We start from the raw sequence: 16,738 nt of genomic DNA, 5'->3' as shown, positions 1-16,738 counted from the left end.
GCACATAACAACATGACAAGGTATTCATCATCATTAGTCATTAGGAAATGCAAATGTAAACCAAGTAAAATGGCTAAAGTTGAAAGAATCACCATTCCAAGTGTTGGCGAAGATGTACGGGAACTAAAACACTCATGCACTGCTGATGAAGTTGTGAAATGTTACAAGCACATTATAAAACTGTGGCAGCATCTTAAAATACTCAACCTGTACCTACCATATGATACTGCTATTTCACCCAAATGAAAAGAAAAGCTATCTCCATACAACTTTGTTGATAGAAGCTTTAGTTTTAAAACCAGAAGCCATCCAATCCCATTAACAGATGAATGAATAAAATAAATCATGATATATACATCACATGGAATATTACATTACTCAGCAGTATAGTGGATTGATCTATTAATACACATGAAAACATGGCTACAAATCAAAATAATTATTCTGAGTGAAAAAGATATACAAAAATACCAAAATATATAAATGTATAAACCAAATACGTATACATAGTATATGATTCTATTTAGAGAAAACTTGAGAAAATTTAAATTGATCTATTATAACAGAAAGTCAACCAATGGTTGTCTGAGGTTGGGGGAGAAAGGTGAGGGAGGAATTACTAGGTACACAAGGACACTTTGGAAGTAGGTAGATATATTCACTATCTTTTTTTTTTTTTTTTTTTTTTTGAGACAGGGTCCGGTCCTGTCACCCAGACTAGAGTGCAGAGGCAAAATCTCGGCTAACTTCAACCTCTGTCTCCTGGGCTCAAACCATCCTTGTAACTCAGCCTCCCAAGTAACAGACTACAAGCACATGTTGCCATGCATGGCTAATTTTTTTGTTTTTTTAGAGATGGGGTTTCACCATGTTTCCCACGCTGGTCTTGAAGTCCTGAGTTCAAGGAATCTGCCTCCCTTGACCTGCCAAAGTTCTGAGATTACAGGCCTTCCTTTTTCAGCATTAGATTAGTGATCTTAAACAATGCAATGAAGTAAGAAAAAGTAAATTAACATTGAAAAGATTGAAAAGGAAGAACTGAATCTGTCTGTATTAACAGATAATGATTGTGTATGTACACAATCCTAGAAATCTACAAAAGTCTATAAAAATTAATAAGTGAGTTTGCAATGTTGCAGAATATAAGTTCAATATAAAAGTTGTATTTTTGTATATAATCAATGAGCATTTGGAAAGTGAAATAAAAATACAATTTCATTTAAAGTAACATCTACATACAAGATGTGCATAGAAATAAATTCAACAAAATTGATGTAAGGCCAGTATGCTGAAAACTACAAAACATTGCTTTAAGAAATTATAAAAGAACTAAATTAGTTGGGATGTAAATGTTGTCAAGGATCAGAAGACTTGTTGTAGTTAAAAAGTCAATTTTTCCCAAATTTGATCTCTGGGATCCAATGCAATTCTAGTAAAAATTCTACAAGCATTTTGGTAGAAATTTACAATCTGATGCTACCATTTATATGGAAATGTCAATGATCAGGTATAATAAAAAAGGAACATTATAAAAGAACAATGGTGAAAGAATACCTATTTCCAGATTTACTACACAGCTATGGAAATAAAGATCAAGTGTATTATTGAAAAAAATAGAACATATATTAATGGAAGAGAAGAGAGAATTCAGAAATAGATCCTTTCATATATGTTAGACTAATGATTCTTAGACACAAATATAGTTATATGTGTATACATAATCACCTTTTTATGATTATCTATCTTTACCTCCAAAATAGGGAACATTAAGAGAACTTAAAAAGAAGCCACAATATAGGAGATACTATATTTATCTGCAACAAAGGATTTTTTTTTATTATTATACTTTAAGTTCTAGAGTACATGTGCATAACGTGCAGGTTTGTTACATATGTATACTTGTGCCATGTTGGTGTGCTGCACCCATCAACTCATCAGTACCCATCAAATCGTCATTTACATCAGGTATAACTCCCAATGCCATACCTCCCCCCTCCCCCCTCCCCATGATAAGCCCCGGTATGTGATGTTCCCCTTCCCGAGTCCAAGTGATCTCATCATTCAGTTCCCACCTATGAGTGAGAACATGCGGTGTTTGGTTTTCTGTTCTTGCGATAGTGTGCTAAGAATGATGGTTTCCAGCTGCATCCATGTCCCTACAAAGGACACAAACTCATCCTTTTTTATGGCTGCATAGTATTCCATGGTGTATATGTGCCACATTTTCTTCATCCAGTCTGTCACTGATGGACATTTGGGTTGATTCCAAGTCTTTGCTATTGTGAATAGTGCTGCAATAAACATACGTGTGCATGTGTCTTTATAGCAGCATGATTTATAATCCTTTGGGTATATACCCAGTAATGGGATGGCTGGGTCATATGGTACATCTAGTTCTAGATCCTTGAGGAATCGCCATACTGTTTTCCATAATGGTTGAACTAGTTTACAGTCCCACCAACAGTGTAAAAGTGTTCCTGTTTCTCCACATCCTCTCCAGCACCTGTTGTTTCCTGATTTTTTAAAGATCGCCATTCTAACTGGTGTGAGATGGTATCTCATTGTGGTTTTGATTTGCATTTCTCTGATGGTGAGTGATGATGAGCATTTTTGCATGTGTCTGTTGGCTGTATGAATGTCTTCTTTTGAGAAATGTCTGTTCATATCCTTTGCCCACTTTTTGATAGGGTTCTTTGTTTTTTTCTTGTAAATTTGTTTGAGTTCTTTGTAGGTTCTGGATATTAGCCCTTTGTCAGATGAGTAGATTGCAAAAATTTTCTCCCATTCTGTAGGTTGCCTGTTCACTCTGATGGTAGTTTCTTTTGCTGTGCAGAAGCTCTTTAGTTTAATGAGATCTCATTTGTCAATTTTGGCTTTTGTTGCCATTGCTTTTGGTGTTTTAGACATGGAAGTCTTTGCCCATGCCTATGTCCTGAATGGTACTACCTAGGTTTTCCTCTAGGATTTTTATGGTATTAGGTCTAACATTTAAGTCTCTAATCCATCTTGAATTAATTTTCGTATAAGGAGTAAGGAAAGGATCCAGTTTCAGCTTTCTTCTTATGGCTAATTTTCCCAGCACCATTTATTAAATAGGGAATCCTTTCCCCATTTCTTGTTTCTCTCAGGTTTGTCAAAGATCAGATGGCTGTAGATGTGTGGTATTATTTCTGAGGACTCTGTTCTGTTCCATTGGTCTATATCTCTGTTTTGGTACCAGTACCATGCTGTTTTGGTTACTGTAGCCTTATAGTATAGTTTGAAGTCAGGTAGCGTGATGCCTCCAGCTTTGTTCTTTTGACTTAGGATTGTCTTGGAGATGCGGGCTCTTTTTTGGTTCCATATGAACTTTAAAGCAGTTTTTTCCAATTCTGTGAAGAAACTCATTGGTAGCTTGATGGGGATGGCATTGAATCTATAAATAACCTTGGGCAGTATGGCCATTTTCACGATATTGATTCTTCCTATCCATGAGCATGGTATGTTCTTCCATTTGTTTGCGTCCTCTTTTATTTCACTGAGCAGTGGTTTGTAGTTCTCCTTGAAGAGGTCCTTTACATCCCTTGTAAGTTGGATTCCTAGGTATTTTATTCTCTTTGAAGCAATTGTGAATGGAAGTTCATTCCTGATTTGGCTCTCTGTTTGTCTGTTACTGGTGTATAAGAATGCTTGTGATTTTTGCACATTAATTTTGTATCCTGAGACTTTGCTGAAGTTGCTTATCAGCTTAAGGAGATTTTAGACTGAGACAATGGGGTTTTCTAAATATACAATCATGTCGTCTGCAAACAGGGACAATTTGACTTCTTCTTTTCCTAACTGAATATCCTTGATTTCTTTCTCTTGCCTGATTGCCCTAGCCAGAACTTCCAACACTATGTTAAATAGGAGTGGTGAGAGAGGGCATCCCTGTCTTGTGCCAGTTTTCAAAGGGAATTTTTCCAGTTTTTGCCCATTCAGTATGATATTGGCTGTGGGTTTGTCATAAATAGCTCTTATTATTTTGAGGTACGTTCCATCAATACCAAATTTATTGAGCGTTTTTAGCATGAAGGGCTGTTGAATTTTGTCAAAAGCCTTTTCTGCATCTATTGAGATAATGATGTGGTTCTTGTCTTTGGTTCTGTTTATATGCTGGATTATGTTTATTGATTTGCGAATGTTGAACCAGCCTTGCATCCCAGGGATGAAGCCCACTTGATCATGGTGGATAAGCTTTTTGATGTGCTGCTGAATCCGGTTTGCCAGTATTTTATTGAGGATTTTTGCATCGATGTTCATCAGGGATATTGGTCTAAAATTCTCTTTTTTTGTTGTGTCTCTGCCAGGCTTTGGTATCAGGATGATGTTGGCCTCATAAAATGAGTTAGGGAGGATTCCCTCTTTTTCTATTGATTGGAATAGTTTCAGAAGGAATGGTACCAGCTCCTCCTTGTACCTCTGGTAGAATTCAGCTGTGAATCCATCTGGTCTTGGACTTTTTTTGGTTGGTAGGATATTAATTATTGCCTCAATTTCAGAGCCTGCTATTGGTCTACTCAGGGATTCAACTTCTTCCTGGTTTAGTCTTGGAAGAGTGTAAGTGTCCAGGAAATTATCCATTTCTTCTAGATTTTCCAGTTTATTTGCGTAGAGGTGTTTATAGTATTCTCTGATGGTAGTTTGTATTTCTGTGGGGTCGGTGGTGATATCCCCTTTATCATTTTTTATTGCATCTATTTGATTCTTCTCTCTTTTCTTCTTTATTAGTCTTGCTAGTGGTCTGTCAATTTTGTTGATCTTTTCAAAAAACCACCTCCTGGATTCATTGATTTTTTGGAGGGTTTTTTGTGTCTCTATCTCCTTCAGTTCTGCTCTGATCTTAGTTATTTCTTGCCTTCTGCTAGCTTTCGAATGTGTTTGCTCTTGCTTCTCTAGTTCTTTTAATTGTGATGTTAGAGTGTCAATTTTAGATCTTTCCTGCTTTCTCTTGTGGGCATTTAGTGCTATAAATTTCCCTCTACACACTGCTTTAAATGCGTCTCAGAGATTCTGGTATGTTGTATCTTTGCTCTCATTGGTTTCAAAGAACATCTTTATTTCTGCCTTCATTTTGTTATGTACCCAGTAGTCATTCAGGAGCAGGTTGTTCAGTTTCCATGTAGTTGAGCGGTTTTGAGTTTCTTAGTCCTGAGTTCTAATTTGATTGCACTGTGGTCTGAGAGACAGTTTGTTATAATTTCTGTTCTTGTACATTTGCTGAGGAGTGCTTTACTTCCAATTATGAGGTCAATTTTGGAGTTAGTGCAATGTGGTGCTGAGAAGAATGTATATTCTGTTGATTTGGGGTGGAGAGTTCTATAAATGTCTATTAGGTCTGCTTGCTGCAGAGATGAGTTCAATTCCTGGATATCCTTGTGAGGCAACTTTCTGTCTCGTTGATCTGTCTAATGTTGACAGTGGAGTGTTGAAGTCTCCCATTATTATTGTATGGGAGTCTAAGTCTCTTCGTAGGTCTCTAAGGACTTGCTTTATGAATCTTGGTGCTCCTGTGCTGGGTGCATATATATTTAAGAGCGTTAGCTCTTCTTGTTGAATTGATCCCTTTACCATTATGTAATGGCCTTCTTTGTCTCTTTTGATCTTTGATGGTTTAAAGTCTGTTTTATCAGAGACTAGGATTGCAACCCCTGCTTTTTTGTGTTCTCCATTTGCTTGGTAAATCTTCCTCCATCCCTTTATTTTGAGCCTAGGTATGTCTCTGCGTGTGAGATGGGTCTCCTGAATACAGCAGACTGATGGGTCTTGACTCTTTATCCAGTTTGCCAGTCTGTATCTTTTAATTGTAGCATTTAGTCCATTTACATTTAAGGTTAGTATTGTTATGTGTGAACTTGATCCTGCCATTATGATATTAACTGGTTATTTTGCTCGTTAGTTGATGCAGTTTCTTCCTAGCCTTGATGGTCTTTACATTTTGGCATGTTTTTGCAATGGCTGGTACCGGTTGTTCCTTTCCATGTTTAGTTCTTCCTTCAGGGTCTCTTGTAAGGCAGGCCTAGTGGTGACAAAATCTCTAAGCATTTGCTTATCTGTAAAGGATTTTATTTCTCCTTCACTTATGAAACTTAGTTTGGCTGGATATGAAATTCTGGGTTGAAAATTCTTTTCTTTAAGAATGTTGAATATTGGCCCCCACTCTCTTCTGGCTTGTAGAGTTTCTGCCGAGAGATCTGCTGTTAGTCTGATGGGCTTCCCTTTGTGGGTAACCCGACCTTTCTCTCTGGCTGCCCTTAAGATTTTTTCCTTCATTTCAACTTTGGTGAATCTGGCAATTATGTGTCTTGGAGTTGCTGTTCTCGGGGAGTATCTTTGTGGTGTTTTCTGTATTTCCTGAATTTGAATGTTGGCCTGCCCTACTAGGTTGGGGAAGTTCTCCTGGATGATATCCTGAAGAGTGTTTTCCAACTTGGTTCCATTTTCCCCCTCACTTTCAGGCACCCTAATCAGACATAGATTTGGTCTTTTTACATAATCCCATACTTCTTGCAGGCTTTGTTCATTTCTTTTTCTTCTTTTTTCTTTTGGTTTCTCTTCTTGTTTCATTTCATTCATTTGATCCTCAGTCGCTGATACTCTTTCTTCCAGTTGATTGAGTCGGTTACTGAAGCTTGTGCATTTGTCACATATTTCTCGTGTCATGGTTTTCATCTCTTTCATTTTGTTTATGACCTTCTCTGCATTAATTACTCTAGCCATCAATTCTTCCACTTTTTTTTCAAGATTTTTAGTTTCTTTGTGCTGGGTACGTAATTCCTCCTTTAGCTCTGAGAAGTTTGATGGACTGACGCCTTCTTCTGTCATCTCGTCAAAGTCATTCTCCGTCCAGCTTTGATCCATTGCTGGCGATGAGCTGCGCTCCTTTGCCAGGGGAGATGCACTCTTATTTTTTGAATTTCCAGCTTTTCTGCCCTGCTTTTTCCCCATCTTTGTGGTTTTATCTGCCTCTGGTCTTTGACGATGGTGATGTACTGATGGGGTTTTGGTGTAGGTGTCTTTCCTGTTTGATAGTTTTCCTTCTAACAGTCAGGACCCTCAGCTGTAGGTCTGTTGGAGATTTCTTGAGGTCCACTCCAGACCCTGTTTGCCTGCGTATCAGCAGCAGAGGCTGCAGAAGATAGAATATTGCTGGACAGCGAGTGTACCTGTCTGATTCTTGCTTTGGAAGCTTCCTCTCAGGGGTGTACTCCACCCTGTGAGGTGTGGGGTGTCAGACTGCCCCTAGTGGGGGATGTCTCCCAGTTAGGCTACTCAGGGGTCAGGGACCCACTTGAGCAGGCAGTCTGTCCCTTCTCAGATCTCAACCTCCGTGTTGGGAGATCCACTGCTCTCTTCAAAGCTGTCAGACAGAGTAGTTTGCGTCTGCAGAGGTTTCTGCTGCGTTTGTTATTGTTTACTGTGCCCTGTCCCCAGAGTTGGAGTCTACAGAGACAGGCAGGTTTCCTTGAGCTGCTGTGAGCTCCACCCAGTTCGAGCTTCCCAGTGGCTTTGTTTACCTACTTAAGCCTCAGCAATGGTGGGCGCCCCTCCCCCAGCCTTGCTGCTGCCTTGCCGGTAGATCGCAGACTGCTGTGCTAGCAATGAGGGAGGCTCTGTGGGCGTGGGACCCTCCCGGCCAGGTGTGGGATATAATCTCCTGGTGTGCCTGTTTGCTTAAAGTGCAGTATTGGGGTGGGGGTTACCCGATTTTCTAGGTGTTGTGTGTCTCAGTTCCCCTGGCTAGGAAAAGGGATTCCCTTCCCCCTTGTGCTTCCCAGGTGAGGCGATGCCTCGCCCTGCTTCAGCTCTCGCTGGTCGGGCTGCAACAGCTGACCAGCACCGATTGTCCAGCACTCCCTAGTGAGATGAACCCAGTACCTCAGTTGAAAATGCAGAAATCACCGGTCCTCTTTGTCGCTCCCGCTGGGAGTTGGAGACTGGAGCTGTTCCTATTCGGCCATCTTGCTCCGCCCCCCTATATCAACAAAGGATTTTTTTTAATGGCATATATATAATGCAGTCTGATAAGATAAACAGCACAAAGGAACGATTTGGCAAAAGGCTTGAATAGATACTTCAGAAAAGAAGATACATGAATAGTCAATTAGCACAGTAAAAGATGCTCAACTCTTTAGTCATCTGTGAGATCAACCAATACAGTGCTGAGATACCATTACATATCCACGAGAACGATAAAAAGGCTGAAAATACAACATGTTGGTGAGGATCTAAAGCACTTGGAAGTCTTATACTTGTGGGAATGAAAAATGGTCTGACTCCTTTGAAAATCTGGCTAACAGTTTCTTCTCAGTTTAAACACATACAAATCAGATGGACAGTCTTTCTGTTATGGCACCTGGCGCATTTTGGGGGGTCCTTGCTCCCAGAGCTCCCAAGATGGTGGCGGGCTGCTTCTAAGATGCTGGCAAACCTTGTGTTCTCTGACCTGGGGTTCTTGGCCTCACTGATTCCAAGGAATGGATGCGGTGAGTGTTATAGCTCTACTAGAAGTGTAGGTCATGGAAGAGAACTATGGAACCCAGTGACTAGTGTTCAGCTCCATTAGGATGAATGAACCCTGGCCCTTAGCCATGCAGGAACAATGGCAAGCCTTTAGCCTGATAGGGAGCGGCAATGGGCTCCTCCCTGGATCAGGAGCAAAGCGGACACCCTGCCAGATCCAGAGGGATGGAAGTTGGCGTTGGGTCTGTGATGGTGGCAAACATCAGTGGTGGATGGCAAGCGAAAGCTCAGCTCGAGCTGTAACAAACACGGCCCAGGAGATTGTGCAGTTGCAAGATTTAATAGAGTGAAAACACAGCTCCCTACAAAAAGAGGGGATCCAAAGTGGGTAGCTGTTGCTGGCTCAAACGCCTGGGTTTATATCCCGATCACTGTCCCTCCCACTGTGCTCTCAGGCAATAGATGATTGGCTATTTCTTTACCTCCTGTTTTTGCCTAATTAGCACTTTAGTGAGCTCTCTCTACTACCTGATTGGCAAGGCGTGAGCTAAGTTGCAAGCCCCGTGTTTAAAGGTGGATGTGGTCACCTTTCCAACTATACTTCGGGGTTCTTAGTTGGCCTAGGAAATCCAGCTAGTCCTGTCTCTCAGTTCCATTCCTAGGAATTTACATACTATGTCTGCACAATGATTTGTATGTGGATGCTTATGATACTTTATTCATAATAGCCCAAACCTGGAATGACACAAATGTCAAATAACAAGTGAATGTATAAACAAACATGGTGTAACCACACAAAGGAATACTACTCAGCAATTATGAGGTATTAACTGTTGATGAAAATACTCATATGGATGGATTTTAAAATTAACATGATTCATGAAAGAAGGCAGACACAAAAGAACACAAGTATAATTTCATTTACATAAAATGGTTAAAAACGCAAACTGACCTAAAGTGACACTGGCTCCTTGGGGCTGAGGGTTGAAAGAGTGATGAACTGCAAAGGGTTACAAGAAACTTTGGACTTATGGAAATTCCCATATCATGATTATAGCAGTTGTCCCATTTGTGTATACATTTGTAAATATGCATTTAATTATATGTTTTAAAGTGTTGTAGTCTATTGTACTTAATTTATACCTTTATAACATTGATTTAATCATCTTAATTTCTCCATACTAGCAATTACCAGATAGAAAATGAAATTCAATAAAACATAATGGAGATTAATATCGAAAATAATTACATGCTTAAGAATACATATAATGAAGCAGATACAAAGCCCCTAAAAGCTATTGGTGATAGAAATTAAAGAAGACTAAATAGAGAAATATATATCACGTTCATGGACTGGAAGACTCAATTTTGTGAATATATCACGTCAACATAATTCTGACAAAGAATTCTAGTAGAAGTTTTAGAGAAATGTAAATGCTAATTTTAAAATGTATATCAAAATCAAATAATCTGGAATAGGCAAGTTGGTCTTGAAAAAGTTGGAGAAATTACTCTGCTAGATTTCAGAACTCATTTTAGAGCTACAATAATTTAAAAGCTATGGGAAATGTGTAACTATTCATAAATATATCAAAGTAGAAAAGTACAGATTCAAACAATATGCTCGCTATGTACAGTTATTTAAACTTTTTAGAAATAAAGACACCAATGCCCTTCACTGGGGAAATGAGAGACTTTTCAATAGAAAGTTTCTGAGTGAAATAATATTTGTTGTTTTAAAAATTTAACAGTAACCACCACTTTCTACCATACATTGAAATTAACCTAAGATGTGAAAGTTAGAATTAGAAACTTTCTAAAGGAAAAAATACAAAATATTTTCGTGAACTTGACATAGGAAAATATTTCTTAGACCAGAAAATATTTCTTAAACTGTAGCACTGACCACAATAATAAATCAATTAAATGTACTTCATTTTTGAAAAGCTTCTGCTTATTATAGGTTAGTGTTTAATAAGACAAAAGCTATCTGGTGGCCAAGAATAATGATTTGCAACATATATGCATGTTGCAAATAAATATATATTTCATATATATATGTATATAATTAGTCTTGACTAGGTCCAACCCCTATGGTCCCCTCTCTGGCATGGGCTGAGGAAGTCCACTCTGGCCTTAGAATAGCATGGGCTGCCAAGCATTCTCAGAGAGGCTCTCAACTTCAATGCTTCACATGTACATATATGAAACAATGGACTCGTTCAAAATGTGTAAATAACTCCAACAGATCACAAAGAAAACAACAAACAGCCCAGTATATCAATGAGTGGAAAAATTTGAAAATGTGCTTTACATAAGATGTCTTAATGAACAATAGGCATGTGAAAACCAAAATAGATGATATCAATACACACCTGGTAGAATGGCTAAAACTTAAAAGACTGAAAATATTAAGTGTGTGGGAATGTAAAGCAACTGGAAATAGCCTATATTTTTCAGAGAAATGTAAAATAATATAACTTTTTTGCAAAACTCTGTGTCCATTTTCAGCCTTTCACCAAGCAATTCCATCCCTAGCTATCAATACCCAGGAAAAACGAGTATGTATCTTCACAGAAAGAAGTGTACAAGAATATTTTCAGTTACTTATGCATAGTAGCCAACAAGTAAACCTGTCTACCATCACAAAAATGGATATCAAACTGTGTGATAATTATACATTAAATAGGATATTTCTAGGCCAAAACAAAATGAAAGAAAAACACAAACAAATTAGTAGCATATATATCCAACTGATTAAGAGAAGTCAAAATAAGAGCAGATACTGAAATGATTTCATTGTTATGAAGCAAAAAAATCAGCAAAATTAATCCGATGTGGCTGCTATAGTTTCGATATTTGTCCCCTCCCAATCTCATGTTGAAATTGGATCCCCAATGTTGGAGGTGGGGCTTAATGGGAGGTGTTTGGGTCATGGGAGTGGATCCCCCATGAATAGATTAACCCCCTCCCTGGGAGAAGGTAGTGAGTGAATTCTCACTCTATTAGTTCCCACAAGAGCTGGTTATTAAAAAGAGCCTTGCGCTTTTCCTCTCTCTTTGCTTCCTCTCTCACCATATGATCCTTGCACACACTGGTTCCCTTTCATCTTCTGCTGCAGGGGAAAGCAGCTTCAGGCCCTCATGAGGAACAGTTGTTGGTGCCATTCTTCTTGTGCAGCCTACAGAACTATGAGCGAAATATACCTCTTTTCTTTATAAATGACCCAGCCTCTGGTATTCCTTTATACCAACACAAAGGGACAAAGGGACTAAGATAGTAACAAGATTTAGAATATATTCTTCATTTGAGGATGAGTATTGACTGGCAAGGAGCATGTCAGAACTCTCTGGCATAGAATAAAAGTGTTGCCTCTCTTGATCTGGATGTTATTATACAATGTACAATTATATTAAAGTCATTAATCTGTACCCTTAGGTTTTTGTAGTTTATTCCATGCAAATTACACCTTAGCGAATAGCTAGTAGCATAGAACAAAGTGACAGATAACAAACACTCAAAAAAGTAAAAATTGACAGAAGATAGGTAACAAATATTGAGCAGATAAATAATAGGGATCCCTTGAGAAAAAACAAAACAAAACAAAAACAATGAAAGAGAACAAACACAAAAAAAGTTTTATTAAAAGATAGAATTTGACATTTAAAAGTTTGAAATAATATTAAAGCGACACACTGTTTCCTTGGAAAAACAATGCAGAACCACAAACTCTGAGACTTGCTTTAGTAAAAGTACTGTCATTCAGTTCGATCTAATGGTATAAGGTTAGCTTCGAAGGCCAAAAGAAACTAGTTTCTAATTCTTATTCTTCTCCTCACAACATTTGTGGCCTAGTAATTTTGTAATCCTTCTAAGTCTGTTTTCTCATCAGGAGCAGGACAATTCCTAAGTAACAGAGAGTATATAGAAGTAAATATGATCACAGGCAGTGGACATCAACCATAATTAAGTATTAAGAGTATATTTACATTGAGCTCTCCTTTATCTACTCTAAAATTGCAGACAAACAACAATTGACAAAGAATTGATAAAATGTTCTAACATAAATATTCTTCCATTCTTTCTAGGAAGAAGTCACACATACAGTAAAAAAAATTAAGAGAGGACCCACTTCATATCGAACAACCTTCCCCAACCCCTGAAACAGGTCTGCTTCTTAACACCAGAGATGAATGCAGTCTATTCCAGACAGAGGGGTTTGTAGGGGCTGGACCCCCTGCAGTCCTGTCTGCCTGGAATAGACTAATGAAGTCTGCTCCAGCCTTAGAATAGCATAGGCTGCCAAGTGTTCCCACAGAGGCTCTCGACTTCAGCTCTAGATGTCTGAGGAATACATGCATGTGGGTCAGGTTAAGGCCAACAGAATCACATGTTCAGGGCTCTCATCAGCGTCAAAGTCAGTGGAAGGATGCCAGTCCCCAGAGCTCTGTTCCAAGCCATTGGATGCTCCATGGAGGGGCGGTGGTCGTATGAATACCAATCAAGAGAAATATCTGTAACAGACAAGAGGCATAAATAAACAATGTCCGTCCTCCACTAAAACCCAGAAGAGTTCTCATGGGTTTAAAAGCGATATCTTGAAGAAAACATAAGTACAAATCTTTGTGACTCTAGATTACACATTTCTAAGTGAAAATATAATCCATATAATGGGAGAACTATTTGCAAATCATATACCTAACAAGGGTCTAGTATCTAGAGTATATAAAGAACTCGCATAAGTGAGCAAAAAGACAAATGACCCAATTTAAAAATGGGAAAAATGTTTCAAAAGACATTTCTGTAAAAGATACATACAAATGGCCAACAAGCACATGCAGAGATGTTCAATGCTTTTCCTCATTAGGAAAATGTAAACTTAAATCAAAATGAGATACCATATCAGACCCACAAGGGTGACTTTAAAAAAACACAACATATGTTTGGAAAGTCATAGTGGAAATGGAATTCTCATATATTATTAGTGGGAATGTAAAATGCTGTAGCCACTGAGATTGGAAAACAGTCTGTCAGTTCCTCAAAAACTTAAACATAAAGTCATATATGATACAGCAGTTGCACTCCTAGGTATATAACCAAGAAAATTAAAATCAGATATTCACTAAAAAACATGTACAAAAATGTTCATAGCAGCATTATTCATAATAGTGAAAAAGTGGAAACGTTCCAAACCACCATCAGTTGATGAACAGGTAAACAAAATGTGGTATAACTATAAAATGGAATATCATTTGGCCACAAAAAGGATTGAAGTACTGATGCATGCTACAGCAAGGATGAACCTTGAGAACATTGTGATAAGTAAGAGATGCAGATGCAAAAGGTGATGTTGCATTATTCCATATACAGGAAATGCCCAGAACAAGTGTATCTATATACAGAGAAGGTAGATTAGTGTTTCACAGGGACTGCAAAAATGGGGGAATTGGAGAGTGGCTGTCAGTAAGTACAGGCATGCTTTCCGGCATTACGAAAGTATTCTGAAATTAGGTAGTGGTGATGGCTGCAAAACCTTGGGTATATAGTAAAAGATGCTGAATGATATGCATAAAAATGGTGAATTTTGTGATATATGAATTATACTTTGGAAGTAATAATAATAACAACAGTAATACACAGAGGTATCTTTCCACATCTCCATGCCCTGCTTTTTTTTTTTTTTTTTTTTTTTCTTAAAAAGCTTTTTAGGGCCAGGATCAATGGCTCACTCCTGTAATCCCAGCACTTTTGGAGGCCTAGGTGGGAGAATTGTTTGAGGCCAGAAGTTGGAGAGCAGCCTGAGCAACATAGCAAGACCTCATCTCTACAAAAAATTTTTAAAAATTAGCCAGAATGGTGATGTGTGCATAGAGTTCCAGCTAACTGGGAAGTTCAGACAGGAGGATCACTTGAGCCCAAGAGTCTGAGGTAGCAGTGAGCAGTACTGACCATTGCACTTCAGCCTGAGTAACAGAATGAGACCCTGTCTCAAAAAGAGGGGTGTCACATAGTGAGTTTTCAGAATAGGTTGCTGACAGCATGTTGAGAGGAAATGTATTAGATGAAACAAATTAAATTTAAAAAAAATTTTGAGGCGGGGATGCAGAAATGAGGTACAGGGGAGAGAAACACTTACTTGTAAAGAACCCACACAACTGAATTGGAAAATTTGGAATTGGGTTTGTGGGAGGGAGACTCTACCTGAGATCTGGCTCCAGTACTTACAGTAAAAGGAACTTGGGTGAGTTACAGACTCTCTGTGCTTTGGTTTCTTCATCAGCAAAACAGAATCATCCCATCAACTGTAAGGTCCATGGTATCAGAGGGTCCCCCAAACAGACTGCACATCTGAGTCATGTTAACAAACACATTCCAGGCCCCACCTGAGCGCACTGAATCAGAATCCCTGCAAGGAGGACACTGGACTTGTATTTGCACTAACCTTCCCAAGTGTTTCTTACTCTGGTCAACTTGGGGGTGGGAATCATTGACCCTCATCACATCATTCCAAAGCCCAAACACAAAAGCAGAACAAGAATATATTCAATGCAGTCTCTTAAAGTGGAGAAAATTCTTGGGGGAACCTAGAATTGAAGGAAACCTGCCTTGCTGCTCTCCATCTTAACTTTACCCTGAGTACGGCAGAGACACAAGCCCTTCAGGACACATGCCTGAGGCAGTGACAGTCCAACTTTGGAACAACGGAAGCCCTAGTTTCAAATTCAAACTTGCTTTGAGTAGAAATTAAGTTTACGTCTTTTTTTTTTTTTTTTTTAATTTATTTATTATTATTAAACTTCAAGTTGTAGGGTACATGTGCACAACGTGCAGGTTTGCTACATATGTATACTTGTGCCATGTTGGTGTGCTGCACCCATCAACTCGTCATTTACATCAGGTATAACTCCCAATGCAATCCCTCCCCCCTCCCCCCTCCCCATGATAGGCCCCGGTGTGTGATGTTCCCCTTCCCGAGTCCAAGTAATCTCATTGTTCAGTTCCCGCCTATGAGTGAGAACATGCGGTGTTTGGTTTTCTGTTCTTGTGATAGTTTGCTGAGAATGATGGTTTCCAGCTGCATCCATGTCCCTACAAAGGACACAAACTCATCCTATTTTATGGCTGCATAGTATTCCATGGTGTATATGTGCCACATTTTCTTAATCCAATCTGTCACTGATGGACATTTGGGTTGATTCCAAGTCTTTGCTATTGTGAATAGTGCTGCAATAAACATACGTGTGCATGTGTCTTTATAGCAGCATAATTTATAATCCTTTGGGTATATACCCAGTAATGGGATGACTGGGTCATATGGTACATCTAGTTCTAGATCCTTGAGGAATCGCCATACTGTTTTCCATAATGGTTGAACTAGTTTACACTCCCACCAACACTGTAAAAGTGTTCCTATTTCTCCACATCCTCTCCAGCACCTGTTGTTTCCTGACTTTTGAATGATTGCCATTCTAACTGGTGTGAGATGGTATCTCATTGTGGTTTTGATTTGCATTTCTCTGATGGCCAGTGATGATGAGCATTTTTTCATGTGTCTGTTGGCTGTATGAATGTCTTCTTTTGAGAAATGTCTGTTCATATCCTTTGCCCACTTTTTGATGGGGTTGTTTGTTTTTTTCTTGTAAATTTGTTTGAGTTCTTTGTAGGTTCTGGATATTAGCCCTTTGTCAGATGAGTAGATTGCAAAAATTTTCTCCCATTCTGTAGGTTGCCTGTTCACTCTGATGGTAGTTTCTTTTGCTGTGCAGAAGCTCTTTAGTTTAATGAGATCCCATTTGTCAATTTTGGCTTTTGCTGCCGTTGCTTTTGGTGTTTTAGACATGAAGTCTTTGCCCATGCCTATGTCCTGAATGGTACTACCTAGGTTTTCCTCTAGGATTTTTATGGTATTAGGTCTAACATTTAAGTCTCTAATCCATCTTGAATTAATTTTCGTATAAGGAGTAAGGAAAGGATCCAGTTTCAGCTTTCTACTTATGGCTAGCCAGTTTTCCCAGCACCATTTATTAAATAGGGAATCCTTTCCCCATTTCTTGTTTCTCTCAGATTTGTCAAAGATCAGATGGCTGTAGATGTGTGGTATTATTTCTGAGGACTCTGTTCTGTTCCATTGGTCTATATCTCTGTTTTGGTACCAGTACCATGCTGTTTTGGTTACTGTAGCCTTGTAGTATAGTTTGAAGTCAGGTAGCGTGATGCCTCCAGCTTTGTTCTTTTGACTTAGGATTGTCTTGGAGAT

The 16,738-nt window shown here is 38.7% G+C and overlaps 1 long non-coding RNA gene across 1 annotated transcript in view; it reads right to left on the bottom strand.

Annotated features, from left to right (window-relative positions):
• Positions 1 to 7,747: 7,747 nt before the first annotated feature.
• LOC140709487 (uncharacterized) overlaps positions 7,748 to 16,738 on the bottom strand; it is a 32,403-nt gene continuing 23,412 nt past the window's right edge. Inside the window, exon 3 of the long non-coding RNA XR_012090011.1 lies at positions 7,748 to 12,995. This is a non-coding gene — a long non-coding RNA (uncharacterized lncRNA). The remainder of the gene's footprint in view (positions 12,996 to 16,738) is intronic.

The sequence above is a fragment of the Chlorocebus sabaeus genome, chromosome 20, assembly GCF_047675955.1.
Source record: "Chlorocebus sabaeus isolate Y175 chromosome 20, mChlSab1.0.hap1, whole genome shotgun sequence".
Lineage (NCBI taxonomy): Eukaryota > Metazoa > Chordata > Mammalia > Primates > Cercopithecidae > Chlorocebus > Chlorocebus sabaeus.
Note: the sequence above shows the minus strand (reverse complement) of the source record. Positions and strands in the feature narration are given on the sequence as shown.